This window comes from Nuphar pumila, chromosome 12, assembly GCF_984573655.1.
Source record: "Nuphar pumila chromosome 12, dmNupPumi1.hap1.1, whole genome shotgun sequence".
Lineage (NCBI taxonomy): Eukaryota > Viridiplantae > Streptophyta > Magnoliopsida > Nymphaeales > Nymphaeaceae > Nuphar > Nuphar pumila.
In genome coordinates this window covers 38,778,566-38,791,384 of record NC_143260.1, presented here as the reverse complement: position 1 = coordinate 38,791,384, position 12,819 = coordinate 38,778,566, and positions in this window count along the sequence as shown.

Sequence of the window (12,819 nt, the reverse complement as noted above, 5' to 3'; positions counted from 1 at the left end):
GACAGGGACAAAGCTTGGTTTTTGGCAAAGCAAGTTTTGCCAAAAACAAACCTTTTTTAATATAGTTAAGCTGTGGTTAGGCAGACCTTAACAGTTCATTGAAGTCGAAATAAACTGTACATTGTAATCATCCTGGGGGATGCCAGTCTGGGGATGATCTTTCCAAGACTTGTTCACCCCCCTCTATCTAATCTAGTTCTGGCCAAAAAATTGGATTTACGAAAACAAAAGGTTATCTAAACTCTGTCAAAAACTCGTAGCATATTTACCGACTCTACAGGATCTTGGATGACTGGTCGAATCTCCAACTTAAGGCTGTTTGGGTGACCAAAAACCTTAAAAAAAAATAAAACTAAAGCTGACTAGCCACAAGTCAGGCCAATATTACCCTTGTCAGGCAGCACCAGACTGGCCATTTTTCGACTGGTGGTGGTTAAGAAAATGACTTACTAGCCCAAAAACGAAATACGGCCGACCATTTTTAGACAAGCCACTGATCGGAAAATGGATGAGCCAATGTCTCCCTTGCGTTGTGGCACCAGCAGGTGGCTGGCCAGAAAATGGCCGACGATGTCCAAAAGTCCAAAACATTGAAAAAATATGAAAAGCATGACCGACCATTTTTCGGCCAGTCACCAACCAGAAAACGGTTAGGTCGGTGTTGCCCTTTCTTGACGGCACCAGCGCGACCATCTACTAGCCGGTAGCTGGCAGGAAAATGGCCTACCAGTCATGAGATTTGAAAAAAAAAAAACAGTCGGTATCAGTCCAGCCATTTTCCAGCTCAAGGCTGGCATAAAGAAAGGTAGAAGGGCTGTCACACTGAGAGAGAAGGTGCGTGGTGGGAGTTGCTACCTCTCCTCCCGATAAACTGGGTTGAAAACGGTAAAATTTGGTTTGGTAGCATCCAAAGAGTGGGTAAACCCTGGTTTGAAACCCAAAACCAGGTTTTCACCTTGGTTTTGGGAGTCATACCTAGGGGTGGCAATAGGGTCGGGTTGGCAGGTCAGCATACCTCAACACGAACCCGACCCACTTATTAAATGGGTTGGTTGTGGCAAACACGAACCCGACCCATTTATTAAATGGGTAACCCGACACGGTTAACCCGTTTAATAAACGGGTCGAGTCAGGTAAACGGGTTGGCGAGTCCAGTTAGGGTAAACGGGTTGGCTGGCGGGTTGGCTGGTCGGGTACGAGTAAACGGGTGGGTCGGGGTCGGGTAAACGGGTTGACCCGCTCGCCTAACCCGTTTATTAAACGGGTCAGCCGGGTTGGCATACCCCTAACACGAACCCGACCCATTTAATAAACAGGTTAGGCGGGTCGACCCGTTTATGACCCGAACCCGTTTAAGCCATACCTGAACTCGGCTAAAAAGCGGGTTGACAGGTCGTGTCAGATTTTGCCACCCCTAGTCATACCTACTGTAAACTAACTTTTAAAAATGGTTTCAGTATGTGAGAATATATGGGTAGATATTACGGACCACACGTGCTCCACATTCTATTCGTAGATTGCTCTAGACCTGCCCAGCTAGTTTTGCTCATATGGTATTCGAAGCAAGTTATATGTTTCCCTCCCAAGACGCACTGTAGCAAATGTTTCGTGTTTGGGGGTCCAAATGAGTGTCATGTATATAAGCACGTGGGGCTCGTATCCCTATGTGTGTTGCCATCACTTAGCGTGGGAGTTTGGTGCAGTTGCAATGACTTAAGTACCTTTTCTCGTCATTCTCACAATAAAATGATGGTTCGAGAAAATGATAAAATTGTCCTCCATCTAGAAAAGTGAAATGACGATTCAAGATCCTCCATCTAGAAAAGTGAAACGCCGGTTCCAAAAAAAGACAAAAATGTTCTCCATGCAGAAAAGGGATGATGATGTTAACTCTTTGAAGTCCAAACGTTCCGTTTTTTCCCTAAGCAGTAAACGTTTGCACCATTTGCTATAACAAGAGCTCAATCTGACGATGCGCCTTTTGCCATTGTCTGCTGTCGTCGGAGCACCCTTTGCCATCGTATGCTGTCGTCAGAGCATCCTTTATCGTCGTCTATGCAGTGAGAGCATCGTTGCCACCATCAGCTGCATCTATCTTCTGGGTGTTTCTCCTCCACTGTCGGATTACCAAAACTCATGGCGTTTCGGTGAGTTTCGTTTAAGGTTTTGTTATGTAAACAAATCAATTTGTAAATCTAAATGTTAAATCTTACAACTGATTGTACTATTTATTCTAAATAACACCTATTTTTATACTGAAACAAATCGATTTGTACTTATCCACCTTCTGGGCATCGAAAAATAGTTAGCACGATTTGTTCTTATGAAGGTCAAACATTACAACGATATGTACTTATGAAGGCTAAATTTCTACAATGATTTGTATGTTGAAATGCAATAGTGATTTATACATTTAATGAAATAACAATTTGTACGTTCAATACAACAATGATTTATACATTTGAAGCAGTAGCGATGTGTATTTATGATTTATGAAGTTACCACGATTTGTACTTAAGTTTTCTAAATCGTACAACAATGTTTACTTATGAAGCCCAAATGTTACAATGATATGTACTTATGAAGGTTGCAATTTCTACAACGATTTGTAAGTTTGAAGCAACACTGATTTATATATTTAAAGCAGTAGTGATGTGTATTTATTAAGTTACCTTGATTTGTACTTAAGTTTGTTAAATCTTACAACGATGTTTACTTATTAAGCCAAATATTGTGATGATTTGTAATGTTGGTGATTGTTTAACAAATAAGATAATTTGTAATATTATATACTTGGGGAGGCAGTTGTAACATATAATGATGCAGTTAAATTTATGTGTTGTGCATGTTAACAATGACTAAAGCTCGTATGACAAGAAAGCCCCCACCGATGAGATGACTATTAGAGAAATTATCCGCCAGTCTCATATATATGAGCGTTATGAAATGTACCAAAATATAATGAGATTGAAAATGATAAAGACAAGGACAAAGCATTGGAATTGTATAATGCAGAGCATTATCCATCAGATATTGAAACTGAAGAGCAAAAGAAAAAGGATGAGGAAGAACTAAAGATGAAGAAGAGAAGAAAAAGCAAAGGAAGAAGGAGGAGAATGAAAAGCAAAGGAAGAAAAAGTAAATAAAGGAGAAAGAGGAGGAGAGGGAAATGCAAAGAAAGAAGGAGGAGGAGAATGAAAAGCAAAGGAAGAAAAGGCAAATGAAGAAGGAGGAGGAGGAGGAGGAGAGGGAAAGGCAAATAAAGAATAAGGAGAATGAGGAAGAGAAGAAAAGGTAATTGAAGAAGAAGGGGGAGGAGGAGATGAAAAGGCAAAGAAAGAATAAAGAAGAGGAAGAGAAGGAAAGACAATTGAAGAAGAAGGAGAAAGAGAAAGAGAAAGAAAGGCAAATGATGAAGATGAAAGATGAAAGGCAAATGAAGAAGCATCAGGATGAGGAAGAGAAGGAAAGACAAATGAAGAAAGAGAAGAAAGTCGAGGAAGAGAATAAAAGACAAAGAAAGGAGAAGGAGGATGAGAAAGAGAATGAAAGGCAAAGGAAGAAGAAGGAGGACGATAAAGAGAATGAAAGGAAAAGGAAGGAGAAGGAGGACGAGGAAGAAAAGAAAAGGCAAAAGAAAGAGAAGGATGACAATGAAGATAACGAAAGATAAAGGAAAAAGCAGAAGGAGGAAGAGAAGAAAAGAGAAAGAAAAAGCAGAAAGAGGAAGAGAAAGAAAGGGAAAAGAAGGAAGAAGTATAAAAATAGAGGAGGGAGGCGAATGAGTGAAGGAAGGAAGAAGTAGAAAAGCAGAGGAGGGAGGCGACAGAGTGAAGGAGCAATAAGAAAGACAAAGGAAGAGAAGAGGAGGAGAGAATGAATGGGGAACAAGAAAGGTAGATGAGCGAATAATGGAGCAACAAGAAAGGTAGAGGATGGAGGGAGGGGATGAAGAGGAGAAAAGTGTGACCAAGGTACATAAATCGCTTTTGTCTGTCATGATTTACTGTTATAGGTATTATTATGTATAGCGATTACTATGTATAGCGATTACTATGATAACAATTACTGCAAATAATTTATTGTGATAGGTATTATTATGTAAAGCGATTACTATAATAATAATTACTATGTATAGTGATTACTATGTATAGCGATTATTGTGATAGCGATTACTGTGAACGATTTACTGTGATAGGTATTATTATGTATAATAATTATTGCGATAGAAATTACTATGTGTAGTGATTACTGTGATAACGAGTATGCAACGATTCTTATATATAACGATTATTATATACAATGACGTGTAGAAGTACAAATGAGACTAATTTTGATTTGATACGAATAATATGTTATTTTGTGTTACAGAGAGGTCAAAAGAGAATTAGTGCACCAGGTGAAAAGCTCAGAGGGCGGTGTTAGTGGCCTGTAGGCCTGTCGTGGTATGAACAACTGAGTGAATATCAGAAGAATTGATTAAGAAATATGCACTTCGGCAACCTTCTGGACCAACATTATTTTGAAATGTGCTGGAACACCATGACCCACATGGTAAATAAGTGAAATCATAAGATGAATACATTCTAGTTTGATTCCTTTGAGATCACCATAACCCTAGAAGATTTGGCACGAATTACGGGTCTTATGTGCCATGAAAGTGTTGTCCTATTACAAGATTCAAACTATAACAGAAGGGACAAGTGCACGGCCCTTCTAAGAATATCGATGGAGGACTGAAATCAATGTATTTTTGGTAGAAGCAATTCCACATTGATGAAAGTTTCTTCTTTTTATAATAAATGAGAAGGCCGGTCCGCTACATATGTATCTGAAAGAGCTGACCAAGAGTTGCGCGACTTCTTTGTTTATTTTTTTGGACTTACTTTATTTTCAAATTTGTCTGGTTCGAGGTTAAGTTACTTGTGACTGCAGTTCTTAGAAGACTTAGATGAAGTGGACAACTGTGCATGGGGTGCTGCTATGCTCGCATACTTGTACAGTCAACTTTATCGTGCGAGTAAGGGTACAAAAACCATCGTAGGGTTTGGCCATTTGTCCAGGTAATTATTTATTACATATTTGGTAGCTATAGACTAAGATCGTTGAAGGTTATAGTCTTACTAATATATTGATTTTGTAGGCCTGGGCATGAGAGCATATTGTCGCCTTGCATCCTCAGTGTGGCCCTACGATTTATGGTTTTCCAAAGATCAGACGGTGGGCTAGAATAAATGTCAAGGAGAATAATGCTAAGTTTATTTTAGATGGTCTGCAATTAAATGAGGTAAATGGTTTAAAATCGTTTACAATCATTTCAACATTTATCATTCATTTGTATAAATCATTGAAATGTTTAGCATTCTTAAGTAATGATCATTGCAGAATTTTGTATTCCTTAGTACAAATCGTTATCGCATTAACATTTAGTAGTATAAATCGTTCTAATGTTTAACATTCTTAAGTAATAAGCATTGTAGGATTTTGTATTCCTTAGTACAAATCATTATCACTTTAGCATTTAACTTTTATTAGTATAAATCGTTGTAATCTTTAGCATTCTTAAGTAATGATCGTTGCAGGATTTTGTCTTTGTTAGTATAAAGTGTTATCGTTTTAGCATTTAAAATTTGTTATTGTAAATCGTTGTAATATGTCGCATTCATTAGTGTAAATCATTTTAATACAAATCACTCATTAGTATCAGTTGTTATAATATATTTAGCACTTGTTATTATAAATCATTTTAATATTTAGCATTCATTAGCATGAATAATTATGTTTATACCTAAACCATAATCACTAATATACAGGTTTTGTGGAAACCGTATGGAGATGGGGAGGACGAGGACCAAGAGGTTGTTGCTGAGGCTGCGAGACTGTCTAGCTGCGATATTTGGTTGTTTAGCAAATTTGAAGCCAAGTTGCAGCATGGTAGTTGAGTTATTCTACAAGTTGGCTTGGGATAGTCTACCCCAAAGCAGCCTGTGGAAGTGAGAAGGATGATGAATAGTGGTGGGGCTAGGAACGTGAATTGACATAAACGCTTCAGAGAACAATTAGATTTTTGGTACAAAGGTGGTATTTGTGCCATAGCATATGATTATAAATAACGATAATATGACCTCAACTATTTCAAAAAATATTGGGAACCCATGCATCGAAATCTGGAGATTGAGAAGAAGCAATGTGAAAATATTAGGAACCCATGCATCCCTCTTGTTCCCTATCATGTCGTCTCCCAGCATAGAAAAAACGTTCATCGTTTCCCTTCGGCTGCAACAACGATTCCCTCAGTTGCAGCACGCAATGAGGAGCAAACACAACTCACAAAAAAAAGGTAGTCGCTGCCATAAGATTAGAGATGTTGGAGAGGGAGAATAAGGAGTTACGGAAGCAAGTGAAGAATTTGGGAAGACAAATGTGGTCACAATATGGTACACTGGTAGAGATGATTACCAGTGGTTTTAATAAGATCGAGAGAACCAAGAGGCCACTGAGGAAAGAGAGTCCACCAAGGAAAAGAAAGAGACGATTTGTATGTCATAGTCCATCTGAGTTGTCAAGTGCCACTGAATAAACATTATGTGATTTTTTTATTTCGATAATTATTTGTTGTAATTCTATAATTTTTTTTTGTAATGTGACATTCTATAAATATAGATTTTTTTTTTAATAAGTGTAACACACAAGTGTCACTAAACAAATCGTTGTAATGTTTGGCCTTCATAAAAAAAATTGAAAACGCATTTAGCATTGCGTACTGCAGAAATTATGATTTGCTTTTACGAGTTGTCTTCCTATCGCGATTTACACAATGATTGATAAAAAGGTTGAAACGATTTGTACGTATAAAGGCTACGTGCTATCACGATTTGCTTGATACCGATTGGCTTGCAACCAGCTATATTTCTTTGTTGTAACGTAATATTCAATAGTTATTTAGTTCTTTCTATAAGAGATCACAACTCTTTTTTTATAAAAGTATTTTATCACGATCTGTAGAGCCATGGACATAAAGTGGAAATGATTTGTCCTATTGCGATTTGCGTTTACGAGCTTTGTCTATGTGAACGATATGTTCTATCGTGATAGGTTTAGACTTACTAAAGTAAAAGTCAATTTCACTGTTTCGTTCACAATATTTTAGTAACAGTTGCAAATCGATATGAGTAAATAGCGATATTACATTTCAATATCATTCACAAATACAAACAAAGATATATCATTGTCGCAGTAACTTCATAAATACAAATCGATGTCCCAATAATTATTTTTTATAATTTTGTAATTCTTTATTATAATTATATAATTCTTTTGTGTAACATGACATTCTATAAGTGTATAAATCCTTTATTGTCCTATTGCGATTTGCTTTTACGAGCGGTCTATGTGAACGATATGTCGTATCGCGATTTACACAATGATTGATTCATAAAAGGCAGAAAGAAAAAACAATAAACAAATCAACAGGATGTTTAGACTTAGTAAACTATAAATAGAGGTAACTTCATAAATACAAATCGACGTAACTTCATAAATACAAATCAACATCGCTCACAAAGACAAACAAAGACATATCGTTGTTGTGGTAACTTTATAACTACAAATCAACGTAATTTACAACCACATTCATTTACAAAAAATATGAGTATTTAGTTACAATACATCATGACCAATGGTTTGGCTTAGATACAATATATGACCATCATCAAAGAAAACATACATTATCATCAGCATCAGCTCCATATCCAAATAGTGATGTACTTCGAGTGCAATCCAGGTGCGCATGAAATCCAGCTTGCTAGTGCAGAAAGCTTCGAGGCAGAACTTAACAAGCTGCACAAGGTATGGATCACAACAGGCAGAGAAGATACAACCCGCATGAGTAGCATATTTGTCATGAAATATATCGAAGAATAGACAAATATTTTTTCAACTGCGAAGGATGGTTTGCGAACGATGGAGGGTACGATAGTAGGAATATATCAAATAGATGGTCATCTGCATCACTCCCTGTCTATCATGAAGAATATCTGTGCTTGCTTCGGTATACAAGGAAGAAGAAGAAGGAAGATGAAGGCAGAGGAGAAAAAAAGAAGAAGATGAAAAAGTTGCATTGCCACAGAAAAGAGAAAGAGTTGTTAAATAGATTAGGGTTTTAGTCATGGACCATGGGTCGGGTCAGGTTAGGTAGGGTTTTACATAGAATGGGGTTTTATACAGATCTATATTAGGGTTTTACATATAATAGGTTTTTATGCACATGTATACAAATCGATACGATCTTTAGACTTAGTAAAGTACAAATTGAGGTAACTTCATAAATACAAATCGATTTACAACTTAAGACCGATTTAAGTAACAGTTGCAAATCAATTTCACTATTTCGTTCACAATATTTTAGTAACAGTTGAAAATCGATATGAGTAAATCACAATATTACATATCGATATTGTTCACAAATACAAACAAAGACATATCGTTGTCGCAGTAATAGTTGCAAATTGATGAGTAAATCACTATATTACATATTGATATTGTTTACAAAGACAAACAAAGACATATCATTTAGGGTTTAGGGTTTATAGTTTAGGCTTTAGGGTTTAGGGTTTTGGATTTGGGGTTTGCGGTTTAGGGATTTAGGGGTTTAGGGTTTAGGGTTTAGGTTTTAGGGTATAGGATTTAGGGTTTAGGCTTTAGGGTTCATGATTTGGGGTTTGTGGTTTAGGGTTTTAGGGTTTATGATTTAGGGTTTGTGGTTTATGGTTTAGGGTTTTAGGGTTTATGATTTAGGGGTTTAGGGTTTGGGGTTTTCGGTTTAGGGTTTTAGAGGATAAGGGTTTAGGGTTTAGGGTTTGGGGTTTAGGGTTTATGTTTTAGGGTTTAGAATTTAGGGTTTAGGGTTTATAGTTTAGGCTTTAGGGTTTAGGGTTTGGTTTGGGGATTAGGGTTTTGGCTTTTAAGAGTTTAGTGTTTAGGGTTTATAGTTTAGGCGTTAGGGTTTAGGGCTCAGGGTTTGGGATTTCGGATTTAAGTTTTGGATCTATCTAAATTCCAAATGGATCCTACTTAAAATATATATATGTAAATGTGTATCTCTCTCTATATATACATAGTAGTTTAGATTGTGTTTGAATCTGATGAGAGCTAAATGGGTCTCACAACCAACCCATTCCAATCACAACTCCACCTAAACCCATCAATTCAATCGAATGCATCCCATCTCACCAAATTCGTTTGAATATCTTGTTGCGATTTGCCTATTCCAGTTTTTTCTATGTAAACGATACATCGTATCACGATTACACAATGACTGATTCATAAAAGGCGAAAAAGAAAAACAATAAACAAATCGACATGATGTTTAGACTTAGTAAACTATAAATCAACACCAGTTATAATTCTTTTTTGTAAATGGAAAATGAATCGACACCAGTTGTGTACAGTGAAAATTATGATTTGCTTTTACGGCGCGATTTACATAATGATTGATAAAAGGTAAAAATTGAGGTAACTTCATAAATACAAATCGATTTACAACTTGATACCGATTTAAGTAACAGTTGTAAATCGATTTTACTGTAATGATACATGCTATGGCAATTTGCTTGATACTGATTGGCTTGCAACCAATTATAATTCTTTGTTGTGACGTAACATTCTATAATTATATAATTCTTTCTATAACAGATTGCGATTTGTTTTTTTATAGAGGAAGTGTCCTATCATGATTTGTACAATCATGGACATAAATCAGAAAAGATTTGTTCTATCGCGATTTACGTTAATGAGCTTTGTTTATGTGAATGATATGTCCTATCATGATTTATACAATGACTGATTCATAAACGGCAGAAAGGAAAAACAATAAATAAATCGACATGATGTTTAGAGTTAGTAAAGTACAAATCGAGGTAACTTCAACGATACAAATCAAGGTAACTTCATAAATACAAATTGATTTTGTTCACAAAGACAAACAAAAAGATATCTTTGCTTGATACCGATTGGCTTGCAACCAGTTATAATTTTTTTTTTGTAAAAGACAGATGAAACAATGTTTTTTTAATTTAATTAATGTGCAATGCAATTTATTTGTGCACGATTTTTAAAAATGAGTGGTATGTGAAATGACATTTCCTTTAAAAATGAATGACATATCGCACAAGTTTAGGAGGGTGTCGCTTCGCTTCGCTTCGTGAGTAAGGAACAGATGAACCGACATTTCTTTTATAAACGATATGTTTGTGGATCGAACATATAACCTACTTCATCGCAAATGGGGTATCAATGGCAAGGAAGGAGACAACGACAACTACATGGCTAACGATAGCAAGCAAGGAGATGACGACAACTACATGGCCAACGATGGCAAATCAGGCATATATTTTCTAAACCTCATGATGAGTTTCTTCAAAATTTGTTTCTTTTATGACATATATTTGATTTGTGTTGTGTACTATAGAAAGGAATTGCAATATCATTTATTGAATATTCTGCTAATATTAGTGGAACATCAAAAAAAAATGCCCGAAAACTCAGCAAAGGGCTCCAAGATAACATCAACCGGCTACAAGATGAATTTGCAGAAGGAAACACTATGAGTAATTGTATACATATGAAACCACTATTAGTTATATATTTACTTATGCCATGGGTATGTATGTTAATACATGCATATTTGTTGCAAATAGACTATATACGATTTCATCATGTATATTCAAAGCAATGCAGCAACCAATACTAGACGCGTCATCACCCCTTATTTCATGATATATCAGTTTTCTTATATGTTTATTTTCTTTTTTTATTTACTCTTGTTGCTTCATGTTTTAACCTTACTATTATCACTATTTTGTTCAACAGAGTTTTGTCCGCCGACTACCATACGCCATTGGATTTCAAGATGGATTACAATGCTGGGGTAACGATGATCACTATGGAGACTTTTGGTCAAGTGAAAAGGTAAGTGAAGAAACCTGTTGTCAAAGATATTAGATCGATTTAAGACATTGTTTTGATTCTTAATATCGATTTGTATGCTGATTCTAAGCTATCAATGTGAATTTTTATATCAATTTGTAAGATATTTTATTATCGATTTGCAGATATTGATTCCAACATTGTGGCAATCTTGTGAGCATTTGGTCTTATACGTGATGAATTTACGAAAAAAACAAATATGGTGCTACAACTCATTGGACTTTCACATTGGTATACAACGTGTCATTATTCATTTGGTAAGTTTCTATTTATAAGTGTATCGTATCTTGTACGGTGACCCAAAATTTACTTGCTTCTGCATTAACCATAGGAGGGATTCGTCAAAGAAGTCTTGGGTGTCGACATTAGTGAGTGGAGGTTTCAATGCGCACACGATGCTCATTTAAAAAATAATGGCGTCGATTGTGGCATATTTGTAATTAAGTATATTGAATCAATATACAAAGGACAACAACCTGATTTCGATGGTGTATGCTCTACACTTAAACATGTATTATTATTCTACATTATTGGGGACTCAATTTATATATTGGTCTCACATTACCTTTTTGTTGTAGAATGATATACCAGGATTCCGCACAGAACTATGCAAAAAATTGGTGGAGTTTCTAATTGCGAAAGAGAAAAAATCTCAAATGGAAAGAATACCTAGAAGGCAATGAACGACGTGACCCTCCTAGGAGTAATATGATGTACAAAGATTTGTAACAGATTTTGTAAACTGTGTTGCGCTGCCGCAAAAAAGAGAAAGAGAGGTTAAATAGATTAGGGGTTTAGACCTTGACAACGGGTTGGGTCGGTGATGATGATGGTCATGTATTGTATCTAAATCAAACCATTAGTCACGATGTATCTATGAAATGTTTATGGTTGTAAATCACGATAGGACATCTATAAATGTAAATTTTTTTTTAATAAGTGTAAAACACTAGTGCCACTAAACAAATCATTGTAATGTTCGACCTTCGTAAATAAAAATCATAAAAACGATTAGCGTTGTGTACAATGGAAATTATGATTTGCTTTTACGGTCTTCCTATCATGACTTACACAATGATTGATAAAAGGTTGAAACAATTTATACGTATGAAGATTATGTGCTATCATGATTTGCTTTTACGGACTATGTCTATGTCAACGTTATTTTCTATCACGATTTACATAATGACTGCTTCAACGGTACAAATTGACGTCTCATTTAGAATTAGTAAAGTACAAATCGAGGTGAGTTCAACGATACAAATCATGTTAACTTCTTAAATATAAATCGATTTCGTTCACAAAGACAAACAAAGACATATCGTTGTCGCGATAACTTCTTAACTACAAATCTACATGATTTACAACTACATTCATTTACAAAAAATATTAGCTTGTGTAAATCATGATAGGACACTACATGGTATAACAATTTATATACCAAATATATCACCATAGAGACGTTTTACTAATGGTATAAAAATTAAGCTACAACGATTTAACAACGATCATGCATAGGTAGTAAATGTAACAACTTTTTACTTTTAAGACAGTTTATTTATAGAACTTTTTGCGCAATGATTCAACTACAGTATATGTATAACGATTTGTATATGTGAAGGCTAGATGAGACAACAATTTTTACTAATTATATAAGCACTGAACAACGACGATTTACCTATGGTATCAAAATTATAGCTCTGTAGGCTAGATGGGACAACAATTTATACAAGTGAAGGATACATATTACAATAATTTATACATGTGAATGATGCATTATTAAACAAAATTTAGACGTAATTCCTGTGTTCCATAGCTCACTTTCGAATTGAA